Below are 25,817 nucleotides of genomic sequence, written 5' to 3'. Positions count from 1 at the left end.
GTTTTTTCCTTCTTTCAGTGGAAGACAAAATCAAGTGTCTTCAGGCTGTCAAACTACCTTAAATGAAACTGTGAAGCTCCAAAATGAGCAACAAAAAGTCCTACAAAAAATATTAGATTTGTAGAGAAGAGAAGAGAGGAGAAGAGAAGAGAAGAGAAGAGAAGAGAAGAGAAGAGAAGAGAAGAGAAGAGAAGAGAAGAGAAGAGAAGAGAAGAGAAGAGAAGAGAAGAGAAGAGAAGAGAAGAGAAGAGAAGAGAAGAGAAGAGAAGAGAAGAGAAGACGTTGTCAGGTAACCTAAAAATATAACTTTCAACCAGATTAGATTACACCAATAAAGGTAATTTTTTGGAATAAATTAAGTAGAAATTCTTAAGGTAACAATGTTCAGAATTTTCATTTTTTACGGTAATTTGACTATATTCCTTGAACTAATTCCTGCCAAATTGGTCACAAACAACATTTTGAAATATTGCGCTACAATTTTATGCTATTTGCTGTATTTACAGATGCACCAAAATTTCAGCCTCCAAAGACATTCAGCCAAAAAGGCCATAAAACACCATTTTTGATTGAAAAATATGACTGCAATTACAGTTGTCGTCAGAATTATTGGCACCCCTGGAAAATATGATCAAAGATGGCTGTAAAAATAAATCTGCATTGTTTATCCTTTTGATCTTTCATTCAAAAAATTCACAAAACTCTAACCTTTCATTGAAGTAAAAGAATTGAAAGTGGGGGGAAACTCACATTATGAAATAAATGTTTTTCTCCAAAACACGTTGGCCACAATTAGCACCCCTAGAATTCTTTACGAGTATATCTCTGAAGTATAATCCCATTTTACCTTTTTTAGCACACCAGGGTGACTAGGAAAATGTAATTGTTTAGCTATGACTTCTTGTTTCACAGGAGTTTAAATATGAGGAAACACAAAGGCCAAATTCCCTTAGTCATCCATCACATTGAGTAAAACCAAAGAATATAGTTCTGATGTGCATCAAATGATTGTTGAGCATCACAAAATAGAAAGTGGCTGTAAGGAAATAGTTAAAGAATTGAAAATCCCTATTTTGACCATCAGGGCAATAATTAAGAAGTTCCAATCAACTAAATATGTTACGAATCTGCCAGGAAGAGGACGTGTGTCTATATTGTCTTAATGCATGGTGAGGAGGAGAGTTTGAGTGGCCAAAGACTCTCCAAGGATCACAGATGGAGAATTGCATATATTAGTTGAGTCTTGGGGTCAGAAGCCTACCAAAAATAAAAAAATAAAACAACCCCTACATGCCCACATGTTGTTTGGGAGGTTTTAAAAAAAAATGCTCCTCGCTCGTCCAAAAACAAACTCCAGCAAATTCAGTTGTCAGATACGACTGGATCTCAAACGGCACAGGGTTCTGTGGGCAGGTGAAACAAAAACAAAAAAAAAGAGCTTTTTGCCAGCAAACACATTAGATGGGTTTGGTGCACACAAGGATAAAAAGTACCCCATGTGTACAATTGAATATACCGTTGGATCTTTAATGTAGTGGGCATATTTTTCTGCTAGAGGTCCTGGACATCTTGTTCAGATACATGGCATCGTGGATTCTATTAAATATCAACAGAAAATATACAAAACAAACATCAAAATCAACACAAAAATGTGTTACGGAGCACAAAATGAAGCTTCTGCCATGACCATCCCAGTTCCCTGACCTGATGAGTGGAGTGAACTGAAGAGAAGAAGCACCAACATGGATCTGGGAATCTGAAGGATCTGGAGAGATTCTGTATGGAGGAATGGTCTCTGATCTCTTGTCAGGTGTTCTCCAAACTCATCAGGCATTATAGGAGAAGACTCAGAGCTGTTATCTTGGCAAAAGGAGATTGCAAAAAGTATTTAATAATAGGGGGGGCAATAATTGTGGCCAACGTGTTTAGGAGAAAAACATTTATTTCATAATGTGATTTCCCCCCACTTTCAATTCTTTTACTTCAATTAAAGGTTCGATTTTTGCAATTTTAACATTTTTTTTTTATTTTTTTTTTTATTTGTATTTTTTATTAAAGATCAAAAGGATAAACAATGCCGATTTATTTTGTATTAAAGATCAAAAGGATAAACAATGCCGATTTATTTTTTACAGACATTTTTGATCATATTTACCAGGGGTGCCATTAATTCTGACCACAACAATGAATATGCATAATACGATAATGCAATATGCATTATAATTTTTTTTTAAAGAAATCAATTAATGAAATAGTATGACAATAAATAAATTAATAGTTGCATTAATTTAAAACTGTTTTGGATCAGTTTAAATTTTCGATTTCCATCGGTTGTGAACATGTAGCCTACATGCAACAGTAGTAATTGTGATCCCTAATCTTGGGTTTTGTATATATCCATGCATTTCCCATACTAAAATTACAGGAAGCTATTACAATGTTTTACATCAGACTTGAGGCAGCTAGTAGACTTCCTGCTCTCTCTTATCCTGGTAATAGTGATGGAGTGTGACATTAAAGGGATACTCCACTTTTTTCGGAAATAAGCTCATTTTACATCTCCCCCAGAGTTAAACAGTTGAGTTTTACCGTTTTAGAATCCATTCAGCCGAACTCCGGGTCTGACGGTACCACTTTTAGCATAGCTTAGCACAGATCATTGATTCTGATTAGTCCAGTAGCATTTCTTTCAAAATGACCAAAGAGTTTCAATATTTTTCCTATTTAAAACTTGACTCTTCTGTAGTTAAACCGTGTACTAAGATCGACGGAAAATGAAAAGTTGCGATTTTCTAAGCCTATATGACTAGGAACTACTCTCATTCCAGCGTAATAATCAAGGAACTGTGCGGCTGTACCATGAGTGCAGCAGGCGTAGTGATATGACGCAGCGCCTGAAAATAGGTCTAATAGGTTAGACAAACTTAGTCCCGGTCACGTTGGAAGAAGTTACCGAGCTGGGGACTATTTTCAGGCGCTGCGTCATATCATTACGCCTGCTGCACCCATGGTACAGACACACAGTTCCTTGATTATTACGCTGGAATGAGAGTAGTTCCTAGCCATATCAGCCTAGAAAATCGCAACTTTTCATTTTCCGTCGATCTTAGTACACGGTTTAACTACAGAAGAGTCAAGTTTTAAATAGGAAAAATATTGAAACTTTTTGGTCATTTTGAAAGAAATGCTACTGGACTAATCAGAATCAATGATCTGTGCTAAGCTATGCTAAAAGTGGTACCGTCAGAACCGGAGTTCGGCTGAATGGATTCTAAAACGGTAAAACTCAACTGTTTAACTCTGGGGGAGATGTAAAATGAGCTTATTTCCGAAAAAAGTGGAGTATCCCTTTAAAAGAAGCACTTTGATGATGATGAAGTCATGGGCCTCCAATGAAAGCTGCCATTTCCAGCTGCTGCTAGCAAAACGTAACAGGCAACTCGCTCATTCGCTCTTTCTGAGCGACTGCTCTTCTATGCCCTGATGAAACTATGATGTATTGGGTGATATGTATATGCCGCATGTTTCTCATGGTGACATGCTAACTGTTTAAACTTAAAAATAGCTATTTGTTTGCTTGCTATGATTCATTTAGCAAACATGGCGCGGCACAGGAAGTGTGGGTGAGCTTTTTTTTCATTAAAACGCGCATGAAATTTTCAGACACATCTGATATGCATCAATTAATATTCATGAATTATTGAAATACAGGCAGAGAAATTCGCCCAAGTACATTGCGATGCAAAGGGGGAAAGAGGATGGCTTTTCATGCACCACAGCTAAAAATAGATGATGTTCAGAGAGAGAGAGAGAGAGAGAGAGAGAGAGAGAGAGAGAGTAGGGTAGGAGAGGAGGAGGAGGAGGAGTAGAGTGGAAAAAGAGAAAGGAGGAGGCAAAAAAATTAGGAGAGAGTTTGAAAGGAAAAGACCTATAGGATAAAGGGGCAAAAGATGAAAAGAAAGATGGGGTTGCGAGAAAAGAAAAGGTAATTTCTGAAAGATTTAAACACTTTTTCTTTCAGAGGTCTGAAGGTTCCTCATTGTGGAGGGAGGGCCGCAGGATATGGATATTTCTCTAACTTAAAAAAAGCTCCACCTCTAATAGAAAACTAATATTTTGCATATGGGCCTTACTTTTACATCTTACGACTTTGCAAACTGTAAATGAGACATTACGCAATCTGACTGGAATGGCGCCCGCCAAAAGCACAAAATCATTCAGCTATTTGAAATGGTGCTGCCATCACCTGTGGGAAAAGCTTTCTGTGACCCAGAACAAATAATGCATTATTGTACCACATAATGTTTTCGGCCAAGATATTGAGCCAGAATTTTGGTGCATCCCTTCTAAAACAGCATCATTTCAAAATGCTGTTTTTCAACAATCTGGCACCATTTATGGGATAGTTCAGAAAATTGAAAAGCAGAAGTGAATTCATACTCTTTTTGCCTATGGTAGCCTCAGTCATTCTGGATTAGTAAACTGAATCAACTGATTAATTGAAAAGAGAAATCTAGCATTTCTCAACTATTGGGTTTAAGTTTTGAAAATGTTCCTCTCAAAAATGTATCGAACTGCTAAAAAAAAGATAGCCCACTTTCAATAGTTTTATGCTTTCGCATCTCTTCTGAAGCTTTTAAAGCCCCAGTTCATTGCTATTGCATCCAAACAACATGAAAGGGTTTTTTCTTCTATGCACCACAACAGAAAGGGGTTGAACGACATGAGGGTGAGTAAATGATGACAGAATTCTCTCTCTCTCTCTCTCTCTCTCTCTCTCTCTCTCTCTCTCTCTCTCTCTCTCTCTCTCTCTCTCTCTGTGTGTGTGTGTGTGTGTGTGTGTGTAATATTCCTTTAAGCCTTTAAAACTTCAAACAGGTTTCCCAAACAATCCCCCCCATCTGCCATTGTTCGGTAAAACAGGTAATCCCTCCCTAATCTCAAACCAATGGCTGAGCCACTGTTCCTGAGTTGGGCTGGTCAGGAATCTGAAATAAGTCATATTTTAAAAGTGTTTTTAGGAAATCAGCCTAGAAATGGCTTACTCGCTTGTCTCTGCATATTAAGTTAATGTATATGAGAAAGTATTTGAATAGATTACACACTTCACCTTTAAAGGCATTTAAAGCAGAATTGTGTTTAGTATTTACCCCTTAGGAGTACCTGACTTCATAGGCATAGATTAGAAATCCAATCCATGTCAGCTCCCTCTCTCTTTCCTTTCACTGGATTCTTTTTCTCACATTTACATAATAAGCATCATTAAGACTTTTCTTTTCTTTTCATTAATGTATCACAGGTGTCTCAAATGCGACCAGATGGACAAAAAATTGGCAGCGCTTAGATGAGGCTTTTCATGCAATTAACCAAAACATTGAAGTGCATAGATAATAGCAGAATCTATGCAGCTGCTTCATGTCCAATCTGCGATGAGTACTCAGAGACTTATACTAAAGGGCTTCATCTGATACCAGCACAGACTTTAAGTAGGCAGCAGTAGTAGTGAAAATACTATCATGTTCCCAAAATGGGGATCATCCGAGAGCAGCTCAAAGGCTAGATGATGACTCTGAGGAAGCCAGACCTCTTTAAAACGCTTGGTTGAACTTGTCTTTGTGTTAGATTGATTTAGACTGGAGAGATTAATGGAATTGTATTTTTCATTAGGCATGGTCCAACCACTCCTGAACAATGTCACATCCAGGTGAACCCGAGATTACCAGGCAATTGAGATCATTTCCCCCCTCATACAGACAAAAGACCTCGCTTGTGTCTCTCCAAAAAGTGTCAGAATTTGTTTGAAAAAGAATCTCCATAACTATGTTAGCACTGAGAGTTTGACTACTCTAAGGATGTTTCCCAAAAAATGTAAAGATTTTCAGTCACACGAAACATTAGTTGTGGTCTTCTTTACATAAATTAATTATTAAGCAAGGACGAAAACAAATAACCAAACGTGACAGTAAAGACTTACATTGTTTGTTACAAAAAAGATTATACGTTATTTTGAGTCCACTTTAGACCTTATACTAACTAGAAGTAATTTTGCAACTACATGTCAGCTAACTCTCATTAGTGTATTAGTAGACCGTTAAAGGGATAGTTCACCCAAAAAAAATTTAATTAGCCCATGATTTACTCATCCTCAAGTCATCCTAGGTGTATATGACATTCTTCTTTCAGAAGAATACAATCGGAGTTATATTAAAACAAATTCTAATAAAATGCCCCAATTCTAAATCAGACTTTCTGGGAAAATGTTTTTAGATGAAAACTGAAAGAATTGTCGGAAGCTTAGTGACGGTGACATTGAATTCGTGGGACCATGGTGTAGTTCGTTTATAGCCTACCTTCAGCTTTTTACTTTTGGCGACTGCATTTACTCTTCAAAATTCATAAAAGTTGTGTTCATTTGTGTAAATTATCTTGATAGACAAAACACGTAACATGTAAGTATCATAAACTTTTGTATTTCACAGAGTTTATTTTTAATTTTTTATCGATAATCCAAAAGCCTATGGAAAAATCCTATTGGGTTTTTGTCGAGGGAACCAGTGTGATGCTAACTGCCTATAAAGTGTCGTTGTACCACTCTATTAGCAACACAGTGCATGAGTGTGAATCCCACAAAATCAGTCTTTGATCTCGTAGTTGTCTGATCTCCTACGAGAAGTGAGAACTGTCTTGCCTGCACCTTTTTTTCATTCCTCCCCTCGCCTACATGTAAGAAGAGGTGCATCTCAAACGAGCCTATTGTCACCAACAGAAACTAAAAAACAGAACATGATTGTGACAATAAGCATATTAGAATGATTTCTGAAGGATCGTTCGAGTGACACTGAAGACTGGAGTAATTCAGCTTTACCATCCCAGGAATAATTACATTTTAAAATATATTAAAAATAGAAAACAGTTGAGAGAAAATCCTACCAATCCCAAACTAACACTACACCGAAACTCATATTTAAAAATGACCTATAAGACTTATTTGAGCTCATACTTTATGGATGGACTATAAGTCATTCTAGTACAATGTGTCTGCTAATTAATAACTCTACACTATAAATGCAATAGGCAGCCACTCAGTGCTGCACAGGAACACTCGGAAAGTTAAGGGCCATCCAAGTTAATTACAGTCAGTGCTTGATTAGACAAGTGCAACACTCCACAAAATTATAGTGATAGTGGCTCTAGCCATGCTATCGAAAGTGAAGTACAAATGAGTAAAACCAGAAGATATAAAATCACTAAAACAACAAATTTTACTTGAGCATTAATAGCCTATGTGGAGACTTACTGAGACAAACTTCAGGGAGCAATGGACGTTAAAACTTTCAGCTAAATACATACTTGCATGTGGCCCTTTTCAGTTTTTGTTTCCATTTAAATTAAAACATTTTTTTTTTTTTTTTTTTGCAGTCTGAAGCATAAGCTATTTTGGTTTTGAAACATACAAATGCAGTTTCAGCATGCTCTTGATAACACTGTAATATTTATGAGGGAATATGTTCATAACACTTTTGAGAAACTGCTTGTGTACATGAAAGTAAAATCATCATGGAATTGGTCTCTGTATACACCAATAACTAAAATGAGAAACTTCATGATTATTATCCCGGCGCACACAGCAAGAGCTTTAAACGCTCATGCACAAAAAAACTATTTCTGCACCAAGAAAAAAAGTAGAGAAAATACAATGTTACAGTAAATTAAGTTCTACCATCTGTGGCTTGTGTTTTCTCTATAGCTATATTCAGATTAATCACAAATGCCCTGATTAGGAAACACAGCTCCTCTCTATGAAGCAGAAAGTTTATGCCACTGTGATTTTTTTTTTTTTGTTGTCTCTATATCACTTTAACATTTATTTTAACATATATTTAATCTACACAGGCTACACGTAGCCTAATGGACTTTACTCACTAAAGAATTAGTCATGTTGTTTTATACACATTATATGAGTGTTTATTCAATTATGGGCACTTAATTATGTTTCACCAGCCTGTCTAAAAAACCTGTTCATTCAGGTTCCTGGGTACCACCATCTCTCAGGACCTGAAGTGGGACAATCATTGGACCCTATCATACACCCGGCACAATGCGGCGCCAGGTGTGACGCAAGTGTTTTTTTGCCAGTTTCAGCCCGACGCAGTCAATATTTTCATGTCCTGCGCCACATTGTTTAAATGGCAAATGCATTTGTGCGCCCATGGGCATGCTGGTCTGAAAACGAGGTGTGTTCAGGCATATTGGCACGTTGCAATTTTGAGGCAACTGAAGTCAATGGCACAATATTTTTTTTGTTATTTAAAGAGCATGTTAGTAATATGTGCCTATAGGTGGGTCCACAACGCGTGTACACTTTGTACCGTAGATGGTCTGCTCAAGCATTTTAACCTCGTGCACGAGCAGATCCGTTTCCTCGCTAGAGAAGCATTCAGTTTTTCCGCTTACAAATTCCACCATGTAAATAGCGAATCCGCCATGGGGCGAGCGCAACTGGCTTTTAAAGGGAATGGGAGATTACGAAAAACACACCCATTACTCATTAAGAGAACAGGGACAACCCTTTTAGATCATGCGCCGGGTGCGCAGACCATTTTTCCCGTTGTTAAATTAGCAAAACTCGATTCGGACTCACCCTAAGTGCGCTTGCGCCGTGCGCTTTAGACCATGTGCTTAGATCGTTAAAATAGGGCCTATTGACTCCAATTGAAAAGGCCCAGCGGAGGTTGTACTTCCTTCTCCAGCTGAGGAAGTTAAACATGCCACAGGAGCTGATTCTGCAGTTCTACTCTGCAGTCATTGAGTCCATTTCTATAACTGTCTGGTTCAGCTCAGCTACCAAATGAGACCTCAGAAGATAGTGCTGAGATAGTCCGCACTGCTGTGTCAGGACCTACTCATTGTCGTAATCATACCCTAGATCTAATATTATCACACGGAATCAATGTTGATGCCGTTGAAATTCTGCAGCAGAGCGATGACATCTCAGATCATTATCTAGTCTCGTGTAAACTTCATTTAGCCAAGGCTGCAAAGCCGACTCCGTGTTACAAATATGTTAGACCTATCACTTCTGCCACTAAAGATTGCTTTATTAATAATCTTCCTGATCAGTTTCATCATCTCAGCATCCCAGATAGCTTAGAAGAACTCGATATTGCGACAGAAACTTTTAACTCTCTCTTTTCCAGCACTAGACACAGTTGCTCCGTTGCGCTTAAAGAAGATTAAAGAAAATAGTCCAACGCCGCGGTACAACGAGCACACTCGGGCCCTTAAGAGAGCAGCCAGAAAAATGGAGCGCAACTGGAAGAAAACAAAACTAGAGGTATTACGCATTTCATGGAAAGAGAGCTCGATTGCATACAGAGAGGCCTTAAAAGCTGCTAGATCTGCTTATTTTTCAACCCTATTAGAAAAAAATAACCAAAACCCTAGGTATTTATTTGAAACAGTGGCTAAACTAACGAAAAATAAAGCTTCAAGCCCAGAAGTTTCCAAGCAGCACAGCAGTAATGACTTTATGAACTTCTTCACTTACAAGATTGATAATATCAGGGAGAAAATTATAACTATGCAACCGTCTACTACAGTATCACATCAGGCAGTGCATTGTAGTGTCCCTAAGGAAAACTTTGATTCATTCATTGCTATAGAAGAGGAAGAATTTGTTAAATCATCTAAATCAACAACATGTATTTTAGACCTTATACCAACTAAGCTACTGAAAGAGATGCTTCCAGAGGTCATAGATCCTCTTCTTAATATCATGAATTCATCTTTGTCATTAGGATACATACCAAAAACGTTTAAGCTGGCTATGATTAAACTGCTTGTTAAAAAAACGCAACTTGATCGTACAGAATTAGTCAATTACAGGTCGATCTCGAATCTACCTTTTCTGTCAAAGATACTAGAAAAGGCGGTATCCTCACAACTATGTTCCTTTTTAGAAAGAAATGATATCTGTCAGGATTTAGACCGTACCAGTCCTGAGACTGCTCTTATTAGAGTTACAAATGATTTGCTCTTATCATCCGATCGTGGTTGTATCTCTCTATTAGTGTTACTCGATCTTAGTGCTGCATTTGATACTATTGACCACAACATTATTTTAAATAGACTCGAAAATTATGTTGGCATTAGTGGAATTGCATTAGCATGGTTTAAAATCATACTTATCTGACCGTTATCAGTTTGCATCAGTAAATTAAGAGATGTCTCATCGATCACAAGTTCAGTATGGCGTACCACAAGGCTTAGTACTAGGACCATTGCTTTTCACTCTGTACATGCTACCCTTGGGAGATATCATTAGGAAGCATGGAATTAGTTTTCACTGTTATGTCGATGATACTCAGCTCTATATTTCTTCACGCCCTGACGAAACTTACAGATTCACTAAATTAACGGAATGTATAGGTGATATAAAATACTTAATTCTGAAAAAACGGAGATTCTAATTATTGGACAAAAAACTTCCTCACGTATTAATCTAGAATACTGTCTAACACTTGATGGCTGCTCTGTCAAGTCTTCGTTGTCAGTTAGGAACCTGGGTGTGCTCTTTGATACCAATCTTTCATTTGAAAGTCACGTGTCTAGTATCTGTAAAACCGCATTTTTCCATCTTAAAAATATATCTAAATTACGTCATATGCTCTCTTTGACAAATGCAGAACAATTAATCCATGCGTTCATGACTTCAAGGCTAGATTATTGTAATGCTATTATGGGTGGTTGACCTGCACGCTTAATAAACAAATTACAGCTGGTCCAAAACGCAGCAGCTAGAGTTCTTACCAGAACCAGGAAGTATGACCACATTAGCCCAGTTCTGTCAACACTGCACTGGCTCCCTATTAAACATCGTATAAATTTAAAAATATTGCTGATTACTTACAAAGCACTAAATGGTTTAGCTCCCCAGTACTTGAGCGAGCTCTTAACGCATTATAGTCCTTCAAGTCTATTGCGATCTCAAAATTCCGGCCAGTTGATAATACCTAGAATATCAAAATCAACTGCTGGCGTTAGATCCTTTTCCTATTTAGCACCAAAACTTTGGAACAGTCTTCCTCCTAACATTGTCCGGGAAGCAGACACACTCTGTCAGTTCAAAGCTAGACTAAAAAAACACATCTCTTTGACCTAGCATACACATAACACATTATAGACTTTTATAATTCAATGTTAGGCTGCATAGATTAGGTCAGCCGGAACCGGGAACACTTCCCATAAATCCTGATGTACTCGTTACATCATAAGAAGAATGGCATCTACGCTAATATTAGTCTCTCTGTTTATCCCGAGGTTTACCGCAGTCCGCCGGATCCAGGCTGTATCCAGATCTGATGAAGGACCTGCGCTTGGACGTGACGACAGCGCAGTTCTGAAATGTCAACTAGGCTCTTCCCTGTGAAGGACTCCCTCCCCTCCCTTTACTTATCTACAGATAAAGCGTTGTCAGGATAATTCCGGTTCGCGTGGCTACGTGGAAGCGATAAAATTCTGTATTATTAATTTTAAGGCCAGACAAGTAGTATGTTGAGGGTTTATTTGTAGGGAAGGACTACACGCCTGTGCACATATATTCAAACGCACATACCTAGACTGAACTCGTAATACGAATGTGCACGCCATCGGCGTTCTCACTGGTTCGCGTTTTTGAAGTTTGCGCAGAAAGAACTTAAGAGTTTTCTGTTAAAACGGTGTCATGTTAGCGGCCCCCTAGTTAATAACTAATGATCGTTACGACAGAAGTAAATCAATCAAACTAACTTTAGCTGGACAATAACTTTATTCTAGAGCTGCTATAAAGCCAAAACACTTCACATTAATTTCCTATTACCAATGTAAAGCTGCTTTGGAACAATCTACATTGTTAAAAGCGCTATATAAATGAAGATGACTTGACTTGACTGAGAGAATCATCAGTACACCTCTCCCCACTCTCCAAGAACTGTACTCATCCAGAGTGAGTAAAAGGGTTGGCAAAATCACTCTGGACTCCTCACATCCAGGCCACTTTCTCTTTGAACTGTCGCCGTCTGGCCGTCGCTACAGAGCACTGAGGACCAGAACAGCCTGGCACAAGAACATTTTTTTTTTTTTTTCTCTGGCCATCTACCTCATGAACAGTTAAATGCCCACACTGGGTAATAAACATGTGCAATTCAAAATACTATTTATTTATTTATTAAGCACACCATACCTCTTATTTACATATCCTTACATTTGTATAACATACCTGTACATACACATGGTCTATTTTGTATATTTTTATATATTTTTATTATCTATCTGTCGCTGTCATTCTATCTATGCCGTGGAAGCTTGTCATGATTCTGATTCTGGTTAAAAATAACAGTGGAATAAAATGTCAGACTACTTGTTCCTGCTAAGGCAAATTTCAGCATTTTATGTATCCTAAATGATATATTTAATGAAATAATTCTTTTTAATTACATCATATTTTAACTTTTTTCTTTGCATATTCTTACAACTAAAGCTTTACTGGAAATTATGCACAAAAATATTAATATTATCCTCACAAGTGCTTTATTTTCCTCACACATCAGGTCAAATACTTCTTCTTAAGCATATTTTAAGATTGAAAAATCTGGCTCTGAGAAAAGGATACAACAATTAAATCTATACATAAAATGCATTTGCAAAGTAGCAAAAATAAATGATGAAACCAAGATGAAAAGATTCCAAGATAGTTTTAATAAAATGAATAAGAAAAGAAAAGAAAAAAATAATAAGAAGAAAAGAAAAGAAAAAAGAAAAAAATATTATTTTTAAAATAAAATAATAATAATAATTAAAATTAAATGAATTAAAATTAAACAAACATTTAAAATAAAATAAAATAATAATAATAGAAAATATAGCTGCGAGCAGCGATTGCGGGCCCAAGCCGGTGGCACCGCCACCCTGGTGCCTTTAGTTACACTAAAGCCACCGGGGTGGCGGTGTCACCGGCTTGGGTCCTCCATCGCTGCTCGCAGCTATATTTATATATATATATATATATATATATATATATATATAGAGAGAGAGAGAGAGAGAGAGAGAGATAAAAATGTAACAAAAAAAAAAAAATATATATATATACATTATATATATGTAACAAAAAATAAATATATATATATATATATATATATTTATATATATGGCGAGGAACGGGCAGAGAAGAGCGAACGTTTTTGGACATTCATCATATTGCATTGGTTTTCATTTCTTGTCCGCAATCCGAGCACTAATCTGTTTATTTTTAAGTCACACATTCTCCATTGATTAAAAAAGACAATCAAATGTATTTTTTAATGGTAGTATTATTTTATACAGAAATAAATTATTTATAATTCAGATGAGAATAAAGTTAGTGTTAATTAAAATTGTAAGGAAAACAAATATATTGATCTAAAATCTACTATCATTTGCTGCAAATAGGTTGACTATTTATATTTATTATTATATTTTATTACGGCTGTAATGAACCGGCTGCGATGTCAAGATTGCAATACTGGAATGCACAGTGTGTGTGTGTGTGTGTGTGTGTGTGTGTGTGTGTGTGTGTGTGTGTGTGTGTGTGTGTGTGTGTGTGTGTGTGTGTGTGTGTGTGTGTGTGTGTGCGCATTTTAAAAAAAAACATAAAAACATAGGCTACTCCGTCGGTTTGTTCATACAGGACATCATTTAAACTGCACTGTGTTTACTTATATTTATGTACACTCGCAATAAAACACAACATTGTGCTTTTGTAAAAAAACATTCAAGCAATCCCACCCCCGAAATGGCGCTATTTTTTAAAGGAGTCATAACCTGGTATTACATTGGATACCTACTGCTGTATTATAGTCTTTCAGGCCCTTCTAAAAAAGAAAAGTGGAAAAAAAATAAACACAGACCTACTTTTACCCTTATTTCTGAAGGCATTATTGTCTCGCGAGATCAATGCGATGTTTTGGCTGTCGTGGACGCTCTATATGGCTCTGCACGCCAGTTGAAAGGGTTGTTGGGACAGCGTCATTAAAAATGAATTTCATCCACTGGTCCCTGATAGTTTCGTCCGATTTTGGGAGATAAAACACATTTACATGTTTTTTTTATGGCAATCAACCACAGAGCAAGTCCGGTGTGCACTCGGTTTCTCCATCTTTCCCGACTGAACTGAATATGAGGGGGAGAGGGGAAGGGGGGGCTTCCTGCTGCGGTGTCCATATATGGTATATCCTACTACCTCATGACGTCAAGAGGGAGCTGAAATCAAAATCTCGTATTTGAGTGGGCGTGCACGCGCGCTGGTTTATTTACCCTGAGGTAAAGAAACGCTTCACTTTTAAATATCGGCTTCCCGGCCAGTGTATAATCATTAGTCGATCATAACATACATTGATTCTCGTGGAAAAATGAAAATTGCAGGTTATGACTCCTTTAAATGAAACTAAAATGCTCACGGCTGCATGGGCAATAACGCGTCTACAGCGAGGAACGAGCAGAACAGAGTGAATGTTTTTTAGTTCATTCCTACTGGACGACCGTATTTCACTTTCGCTTTTAAAGGAATACTCCACTTTAAAATGAAAATTCTGTCACCATATTCTCACCCTCATGTTGTTTTAATCCTTTATGAATTTCTTTCTTCTGCTGAACAGAAAGGAAGATATTTAGGAGAATGTCAGTAACCAGACAGTTTCTGATCCCATTGACTTCCATAGTAGGAAAAAAATGTATACTATGGAAGTCAATGAGACCAGAAACTGTCTGGTTACTGACATTCTTCTAAATATCTTCCTTTCTGTTCAGCAGAAGAAATAAATTAATAAAGGATTGAAACAACATGAGGGTGAGTATATGATGACAGAATTTTCCATTTAAAGTGGAGTATCCCTTTAAGTTAGCGATTTAAAAGCCCCCACCGCGGTGTCACACATCAATTAACCAGTGGGAAAAAAATTCTCAGTCACATCGCTATTATATTTATATATAAATACAATATACAATGGGCCTACCTGAATTTGAACACAAGAGGGCAGTATAGCCCTATGTATGACTTTTTTTTTTTTACTAAATAGCGCATTCTGGCTGATTTTAAACTTGTACATAATTCTTGAATTGAAAAAAACTGAATAAACCCAAAACTAGTTCTGTTTCGGTTTAGTTCTGATATTTGTATAATTTTATATAAAAATAAATGGTGTATAATTAAATTTTAAGAAGATATGAGATGTTTTCTGATTCCTTTTTTGACAATATTTTAATCCCTCGCCATGTCAAAACCGTTTGAAATATTTAATATCCGTTTACAATTTAGCATCTTTAATGTATTTTCATCGTGTTAAAAAAGTTTGGTGTGAATAAAAAAAAAAAACACTTAGCAGGAGTGGGTAAAAAGCAGAGGCTGAATTTGCAAATAAATCCACATTCAAACCAAAATATCTGACTTCCTATTGGTCGAAGCTAATAACTGTATATTAGAAAGTTGTCCGGCTCGATGAGACCAATGTACGTACTGATTTTTAAAACTGTGGGTAAAACTAACCCCCCCACTTTTGTCAAAAGCATTTTGAAAGTGACACACTTCCTGCTGCCAGTTGGTGGCGCTATAACTTTGACTCACAATAGTTACATCCATCTGATCGGGCTCTTACCACGAACACACTGGTGAAGTTTCATCAAGATCCGTTAATGTATGCAGAAGTTATACCACTTCGTGTTTCTCTTTTCTCGCCATAAATTTGTTTCCTCGCCACGGCCAAACCGTTCGAGATATCAAAAATCCGTCCGCAATTTAGAATCCTCAATGTCTTGACTTCATGCACACCGAGTTTGGTGGGGATTGGATGAATTCTCTAGGAGGAGTACTTCGCATTCCACAGCAAGCGTTCTCCAAACAACCCATAATTGCCGACTTCCTGTTGGGCTGGCGTAAAACTTAGAGCACGAAAGTTGTTCAGCCCGATGTGATCTATATGTGTACCGAGTTTCATATCATTACATGCAAGTGTGTTTGATTTATGGACAAGTGTTCAGATCCCGTTCCAGGGGGCGCTGTTGAGCCCCCCTGCCACGCCCGGGTACCAGATTCAGCCCGGCCCTGATGTCCGCGGGTTCTGACCTGTGTGCAAAGTTTCAAGAGTTTTCGAGCACGTTAAAGGCCCCAAAAGCCCCTGAAACCTTGAAAAACAGGAATTTTAAACAAATCTCACTCAAAAGACAAATCCCCCCACCCCTCACACACACAGAGACGCGTGAGGGGCAGAGAGAGAGAGGGAGAGAATTCTACAAAAAATCACATTCAAACCAAAATATCTCACTTCCTGTTGGTCACAGCTTATGACTATAAATTAGAAAGTTGTCCGGCTTGATGAGAACAATATACATAACGATTTTTGTGACTCTACTTAAAACTAAGCCCCCATTTTTGACTAAAGGTGGCGCTACTGAGCCCCTCACCACGCCCGTTTCTGAAACTTTGCACATGTCTACTGGCTAATAAATGTGATGTGTCTGTCGAGTTTCATCCAATTTCAAGTATGTTAAGAGTCTCAAAAGCATCAAAAAAGAATATTAAAGTTTGAAGCGTTGCCACGGCAACAGTATTAAAGATATCAAAAATCCTTTCACAAGTCTACATCTGCCGTGTGTTTACATTATACACATAAAGTTTGAAGCAAATCGGGTAAAAATAAGAGGGTGATTTCAAAGCATTTTGAAAGTGACACACTTCCTGCTGCCAGTTGGTGGCGCTATAACTTTGACTCACAATAGTCACATCCATGTGATCGGCCTCTTACAACGAACACACTGCGGAAGTTTCATCAAGATCAGTTAATGTATGCAGAAGTTATAACACACTTCCTGTTTATCTTTTCTCGCTATAAATTCGTTTCATCGCCACGGCCAAACCGTTCGAGATATCAAAAATCCGTCCGCAATTTAGCATCCTCAATGGCTTGACTTCATGCTGACCGAGTTTGGTGTGGATCGGATCAATTCCCTCGGAGGAGTACATTAAATTCCACAGCATGCGTTTTTCAAACAACCCATAATAGCTGACTTCCTGTTGGGCAGAGCTAATAACTTAGAGTGCGAAAGTTGTTCGGCCCGATGAGATCTATATGTGTACCGAGTTTCATACTAATACGTTCTTGTATGTGTCCAAGATTTAAGATTGTGTTCTAGGGGGCGCTGTTGAGCCCCCCTGCCACGCCCGGGTACCAGCTTCAGCCCGGCCCTAATGGCCGCGGGTTCTGACCTGCGTGCAAAGTTTCATGAGTTTTTGAGCACGTTAAAGGCCCCAAAAGCCCCCGAACCCTTGAAGAACAATAATAATAATAATAAATATAGCTGCGAGCAGCGATTACGGGCCCAAGCCGGTGGCACCGCAACCCCGGTGCCTTTAGTTACCTAAAGGCACCGGGGTGGCGGTACCGCCGGCTTGGGCCCTCCATCGCTGCTCGCAGCTATATTTATATATATATATATATATATATATATATATATATACATACATACACACACATACATATATATGTATATATATATATATATATATATATATATATATATATATATATATATATATATATATATATATTATTGTTCAAAAGTTTGGGGTCAGTAAGATTTTTAATGTTTTTAGGAGAAGTCTCTTCTGCTCACCAAGGCTGCATTTATTGATTAAAAATACAAACAAAAACAGTAATATTGTGAAATATTATTCCAATTTAAAACAGCTGTTTTCAATTTTTAAATATTTTACATAGTAATTCATTTCTGTGATCAAAGTTGAGTTTTCAGCATCATTACTCCAGTCTTCAGTGTCACATGATCCTTCAGAAATCATACTAATATGATGATTGATGCTCAATAAATATTCATTATTATTTTCAATGTTGAAAACAGTTGTGTACAGATTTTTTTTTTCAAAATGCTTTGATGAATGTTAGTTCAAAAGAACAGCATATATTTCAAATATATATTTTTTTAACATTATAAATGTCTTTACTGTAACTGTTGATCACATCCTTCATAAATAAAAGTACTGATTTATTTTATTTATTTACCCCAAAAATAACATTTTAATTATTACTAACCCAAAACTTTTGAGCGGTAGTGTTTAACGTTACAAAAGCTTTAGATTTCAGATAAATGCTGTTCTTTTGAACTTTCTATTCATCAAAGACTGTACACAACTGTTTTCGACATTTAAAATAATAATGAATGTTTCTTGAGTATCAATCATCATATTAGAATAATTTCTGAAGGATCATGTGACAGTGACGACTGGAGTAATGATGCTGAAAACTCAGCTTTGATCACAGGAATAAATAACAGTTTAAAATATATTAAAATAGAAAGCAGCTGTTTTAAATTGGAATAATATTTTACAATATTACTGTTTTTGTTTGTATTTTTAATCAAATATATGCAGCCTTGGTGAGCAGAAGAAACTTCTCTGTTATGTGCGCGCCACAGACTGCACGCACGTCCGCTTAGAGTTCCGCCTTTTGCCTTCCGTCAATATTACGTTATTAGAAAAATATTTTTTTAGAGAATCGATTTTTTGACATTTGTGAATCGATTCAGAATCGTCCACGTCCGCATCGCGATGCATCTAAGAATAATTTTTTTCTCCCACCCCTAGATTTCATACAAATAAACAGTTACAATTAAGTCACTTACATTTTAGATGCAATGTTGACTGTTTTTGTTCTGTTTCAGCAGCGAAAATAGTTCAACAAAGATCACGGCAGAACCATCACTTATCACGTGTTTTCTCATAACTGAACGATTCAGCATTTTTAACGAATCGGTTGACTCAAAGATTGAATGATCAATCCATAAACATCTGTCTTAATCATGATCGACTCATTCGAACGAATCGTTTGAACGAATGAATCAATGACTCGCTTATTAAGATGGATGCCTGGCGACACCTAATGGCGGTTTAGTGTTGTTTATTCTTTCCCACATGTGTGTGATTTGTGTGTGCAACATTATCATTATTTTTCTTTCACTATTAAATTAGCGATTTAAAAGCACCCACTCGTGTCACACGTCGATTAACCGGTGGGAAAATATCCTCAGACACATACCTAATAAATGTATATTTAAATACAATATTGGCCTACCTGGTAAAAAGTTTTATATACTATTTTGATGTCCTTTTGGACACAAGAGGGCAGTATAGCCCTATGTTTGCTTTTTTGTTGAACCAAATAGCACTAAATAGCCTGTTTTAACTTTTTCATTCTTCTTGAATTGCAAAAACAGAATAAAATGGGTTTAGTTGTGATATTTGCATTCTTTTATATAGAAATAAATGGTATATAATTACATTTTTAGAAGATTTTTAGTGTTTCCTTTTTGGACATTACTTTAATCCCTCGCCATAGCAAAACCGTTTAAGATATTTATTATCCATTCACAATTTAGCATATTTAATGTAGTTTCATCATGTTGAAAAAGTTTGGTACGAATAAAATAAATAGTTTAAGAGGAGTGGCTAAAAATTCAGAGGCTGATTTAGCAAAAAAAATCACATTCAGACCAAAATATCTGACTTCCTGATGGCCAGAGCTATTGAATGTAAATTAGAAAGTTGTCCGGCTTGATGAGAACAATATACAAACTATTTTTTCTTTACTGTAGTTAAAACTAACCCCCCCACTTTTGTCAAAAGCATGTTGAAAGTGACACACTTCCTGCTGCCAGTTGGTGGCGCTATAACTTTGACTCACAATAGCTACATCGATCTGATCGGCCTCTTACCACGAACACACTGCTGAAGTTTCATCAAGATCAGTTAATGTATGCAGAAGTTATTCCACTTCGTGTTTCTCTTTTCTCGCCATAAATTCGATTCCTCGCCACAGCCAAACCGTTCGAGATATCAAAAATCTGTTCGCAATTTAGCATCCTCAATGTCTTGACTTCATGCTGACTGAGTTTGGAGGTGATTGAATGAATTCTCTAGGAGGAGTACATCACATTCCACAGCAAGCGTTTTCCAAACAACCCATAATAGCCGACTTCCTGTTGGGCTGGCGTGAAACTTGACAGAGGGAAAGTTGTTCGGCCCCATGAAATCTATATGTGTACCAAGTTTCATATTAATTCATGCAAGCGTATTTGATATATGGACCAAGTTTTCAGACCCTGTTCAAGAGGGCGCTGTTGAGCCCCCCTGCCACGCCCGTTTCTGAAACTTTTCACATGTCTACTGGCTAATAAGTGTTATGTGTCTGTCGAGTTTCATCCAATTTCAAGCATGTTAAGAGTCTCAAACGCATCCGAAAAGAATATTAAAATTTGATGCGTTGCCACGGCAACAGTATCTAAGATATCAATAATCCTTTCACAGGTCTACATCTGCCGTGTGTTTACATTATACACATAAAGTTTGAAGCAAATCGGGTAAAATTAAGAGGGTGACTTCAAAGCATTTTGAAAGGGACACACTTCCTGCTGCCAGTTGGTGGCGCTATAACTTTGACTCACAATAGTCACATCCTTGTGATCGGCCTCTTACAACAAACACACTGCGAAAGTTTCATCAAGATCAGTTAATGTATGCAGAAGTTATAACACACTTCCTGTGTACCATTATTCGCCATAAATTCGTTTCCTCGCCACAGCCAAACCGTTCGAGATATCAAAAATCCGTCCGCAATTTAGCATCCTCAATGTCTTGACTTCATGCACACCGAGTTTGGTTGTGATTGGACGAATATTCTAGGAGGAGTATTTCAAATTCCAGAGGATGCGTTTTTCAAACAACCCATAATAGTTGACTTCCTGTTGGGCTGGTGTAAAACTTAGAGCACGAAAGTTGTTCGGCCCGATGAGATCTATATGTGTACTGAGTTTCATATTATTATATGCAAGCGTGTTTGATTTATAGACCAAGTTTTCGGACACCATTCCAGGGGGCGCTGTCGAGCCCCCGTGCCACGCCCGGGTACCAGCTTCAGTCCGGCCCTGATGGCCGCAGGTTCTGATGTGTGTGCAAAATTTCAAGAGTTTTTGAGCATGTTAAGGGCCCCAAAAGTGCCCAAAAGGTTGACAAAATAATAATAATAATAATAAAATATAGCTGCGAGCAGCGATTACGGGCCCAAGCCGGTGGCACCGCAACCCCGGTGCCTTTAGTTACCTAAAGGCACCGGGGTGGCGGTACCGCCGGCTTTGGCCCTCCATCGCTGCTCGCAGCTATATTTATATATATATATTATACAAACATATATATATATATATATATATATTATACAAACATATATATATATATATATATATATATTATACAAACATATATATATATATATATATATATATATATATATATATATATATATATATATACCGTTCAAAAGTTTGGGGTAAGGAAGATTTTTAATGTTTTTAGGAGAAGTCTCTTCTGCTCACCAAGGCTGCATTTATTTGATTAAAAATACAAACAAAAACAGTAATATTGTGAAATATTATTCCAATTTAAAACAGCTGTTTTCTATTTTAAAATAGTTTACACTGTAATTAATTTATGTGATCAAAGCTGAGTTTTCAGCATCATTACTCCCGTCTTCAGTGTCACATGATCCTTCAGAAATCATACTAATATGATGATTGATGGTCAATAAATATTAATTATTATTTTCAATGTTGAAAACAGTTGTGTACAGATTTTTTTTCAAAATGCGTTGATGAATGTAAAGTTCAAAAGAACAGCATTTATTTTAAATATAATTTTTTTTAACATTATAAATGTCTGTACTGTAACTTTTTATCAGTTTAACTCATTCTCGATGAATACAAGTATTGATTTATTTATTTCTTTCCCCCAAAAATAAAATTAAAATTATTACTGACCCCAAACTTCTGAACGGTAGTGTTTAATGTTACAAAAGCTTTAGATTTCAGATAAATGCTGTTCTTTTGAACTTTCTATTCATCAAAGACTGTACATAACTGTTTTCGACATTTAAAATAATAATGAATGTTTCTTGAGCATCAATCATCATATTAGAATAATTTCTGAAGGATCATGTGACAGTGACGACTGGAGTAATGATGCTGAAAACTCAGCTTTGATCACAGGAATAAATAACAGTTTAAAATATATTAAAATAGAAAGCAGCTGTTTTAAATTGGAATACTATTTTACAATATTACTGTTTTTGTTTGTATTTTTAATCAAATAAATGCAGCCTTGGTGAGCAGAAGAAACTTAGCTTAAAAATCTTACTGACGCCAAATTTTTGAACAGTAGTGTATTATATATTTATATAATTATATAAAAATGTAAGGGATAAGACAGATCATTTTACTTGCCTGACCTGATTAGAACAATGAAAAAAACTTAAATGAAAAAATAACTTGGGAATCACTAAAACGAGGGCACGATTGAACAGTGGACACATAAAAACATACTCTGTCATTTTGTGTTTAGAACATCATTCAAACTGCAAAGTGTTAACTTATATTTTTGTACAGTAGCAATAAAACACAACATTGTGCTTTTTTTAAATACATTCAAGCAATCCGCCCCGAAAATGAAACTAAAATGCTCACGGCTGCACAGGCATTCATAATGGTGCGCGTCCTCAGCGAGGAACGAGCAGAACAGAGTCAACGTTTCTTAGGTCATTCCTCCTTCCATAGGAATTTATTGAAAACGCTCGCTCTGCTCCGCACCATTATCAATGTCCGTGCGGACGAACATATTTTACTTTCGTTTTTAAGTTAGCGATTAAAAAGCCCCCAGCAGTGTCACACGTCAGTTAACCGGTGGTAAAATATTCTCACCGTCACATACCTAGTATATTTTTATATAGATATAATAGGCCTACCTGATTTTGAACACAAGAGGGCAGTATAGCACTATGTTTGACTTTATTTATTTATTGTTTAGACTAAACAACCATTCTGGCAGTTTTTAAACTTAAACTTCATTCTTAAATTGAAAAAAAAAAAGAATAAAATGAGTTAAGTTCTGATATTTGTATACTTTTATGTAGTAATAAATGGTGTATAATTACATTTTTAGAATATATGAGCCTTTTAGTGTTTACTTTTTTGACATTACTTTAATCCCTCGCCATAGCAAAACCGTTTGAGATATTTATTATCCGTTCACAATTTAGCATCATTAATATATTTTTATCATGTTGAAAAAGTTTGGTGGGAATAAAATAACCACTTAGATAAAGGTGGCTAAAAATTCAGAGGCTGATTTTGCAAAAAAATCCACATTCAGACCAAAATATCTGACTTCCTGATGGTCAGAGCTAATGACTTTAAATTAGAAAGTTGTCCGGGTCGATGAGATCAATATATGAACTGAGTTTTTTTTACTGGAGTTAAAACTAACCCCCCCACTTTTGTCAAAAGCATGTTGAAAGTGACACACTTCCTGCTGCCAGTTGGTGGCGCTATAACTTTGAATCACAATAGTTACATCCATCTGATCGGCCTCTTACCACGAACACACTGCTGAAGTTTCATCAAGATCAGTTAATGTATGCAGCAGTTATTCCACTTCGTGTTTCTCTTTTCTCGCCATAAATTCGATTCCTCGCCACGGCCAAACCGTTCGAGATATCAAAAAACTGTCCGCAATTTAGCATCCTCAAAGTCTTGACTACATGCACACCGAGTTTGGAGGGGACACGGTGAATTTTCTAGGAGGAGTACTTCGCATTCCACAGGAAGCGTTTTCCAAACAACCAATAATAGCCGACTTCCTGTTGGGCTGGCGTAAAACTTGACCGGGGGAAAGTTGTTCGGCCCGATGAGATCTATATGTGTACCGAGTTTCATATTAATTCATGCAAGCGTGTTTGATCTATGGACCAAGTTTTGGGACCCCGTTCAAGGGGGCGCTGTTGAGCCCCCCTGCCACGCCCGGGTACCAGCTTCAGCCTGTCCCTGATGGCAGGGGGTTCTGACTTGTGTGCAAAGTTTCAAGAGTTTTTGAGCACGTTAAGGACCCCAAAAGCCCCTGAAACCTTGATTAACAATATAAAAGCAATAGTCAAATTCCCCCCTCCCCTCTCACACACAGAGACACAGAGAGAGGGAGAGAAAATTCTTCAGAAAATCCACATTCAAACCAAAATATCTCTCTTCCTGTTGGTCGGAGGTAGTTAATGTCAATTAGAAAGTTGTCCGTCTTGATGAGAACAATACACATACCAAGTTTTGTTGCTGTTGATAAAACTAACCCCCCCACTTATGACTAAAGGTGGCGCTACTGAGCCCCTCACCACGCCCGTTTCTGAAACTTTGCACATGTCTACTGGCTAATAAATGTGATGTGTCTGTCGAGTTTCATCCAATTTCAAGTATGTTAAGAGTCTCAAAAGCATCAAAAAAGAATATTAAAGTTTGAAGCGTTGCCACGGCAACAGTATTAAAGATATCAAAAATCCTTTCACAGGTCTACATCTGCCGTGTGTTTACATTATACACATAAAGTTTGAAGCAAATCGGGTAAAAATAAGAGGGTGATTTCAAAGCATTTTGAAAGTGACACACTTCCTGCTGCCAGTTGGTGGCGCTATAACTTTGACTCACAATAGTCACATCCATGTGATCGGCCTCTTACAACGAACACACTGCGGAAGTTTCATCAAGATCAGTTAATGTATGCAGAAGTTATAACACACTTCCTGTTTATCTTTTCTCGCTATAAATTCGTTTCATCGCCACGGCCAAACCGTTCGAGATATCAAAAATCCGTCCGCAATTTAGCATCCTCAATGTCTTGACTTCATGCTGACCGAATTTGGTGTGGATCGGATCAATTCCCTAGGAGGAGTACATTAAATTCCACAGCATGCGTTTTTCAAACAACCCATAATAGCTGACTTCCTGTTGGGCAGAGCTAATAACTTAGAGTGCGAAAGTTGTTCGGCCCGATGAGATCTATATGTGTACCGAGTTTCATACTAATACGTTCTTGTATGTGTCCAAGATTTAAGATTGTGTTCTAGGGGGCGCTGTTGAGCCCCCCTGCCACGCCCGGGTACCAGCTTCAGCCCGGCCCTAATGGCCGCGGGTTCTGACCTGCGTGCAAAGTTTCATGAGTTTTTGAGCACGTTAAAGGCCCCAAAAGCCCCCGAACCCTTGAAGAACAATAATAATAATAAATATAGCTGCGAGCAGCGATTGCGGGCCCAAGCCGGTGGCACCGCCACCCTGGTGCCTTTAGTTACACTAAAGCCACCGGGGTGGCGGTGTCACCGCCTTGGGCCCTCCATCGCTGCTCGCAGCTATATTTATATATATATATATATATATATATATATATATATATATATATATATATATATATATATATATATATATTATACAAACATATATATATATATATACCGTTCAAAAGTTTGGGGTCAGGAAGATTTTTAATGTTTTTAGGAGAAGTCTCTTCTGCTCACCAAGGCTGCATTTATTTGATTAAAAATACAAACAAAAACAGTAATATTGTGAAATATTATTCCAATTTAAAACAGCTGTTTTCTATTTTAAAATATTTTACACTGTAATTAATTTATGTGATCAAAGCTGAGTTTTCAGCATCATTACTCCCATCTTCAGTGTCACATGATCCTTCAGAAACCATTCTAATATGATGATCGATGGTCAATAAATATTAATTATTATTTTCAATGTTGAAAACAGTTGTGTACAGATTTTTTTTCAAAATGCGTTGATAAATGTAAAGTTCAAAAGAACAGCATTTATTTCAAATATAATTTTTTTAACATTATAAATGTCTGTACTGTAACTTTTGATCAGTT

This window comes from Rutilus rutilus, assembly GCF_951802725.1.
Source record: "Rutilus rutilus genome assembly, chromosome: 2".
NCBI lineage: Eukaryota > Metazoa > Chordata > Actinopteri > Cypriniformes > Leuciscidae > Rutilus > Rutilus rutilus.
This window is presented reverse-complemented; position numbering follows the sequence as displayed.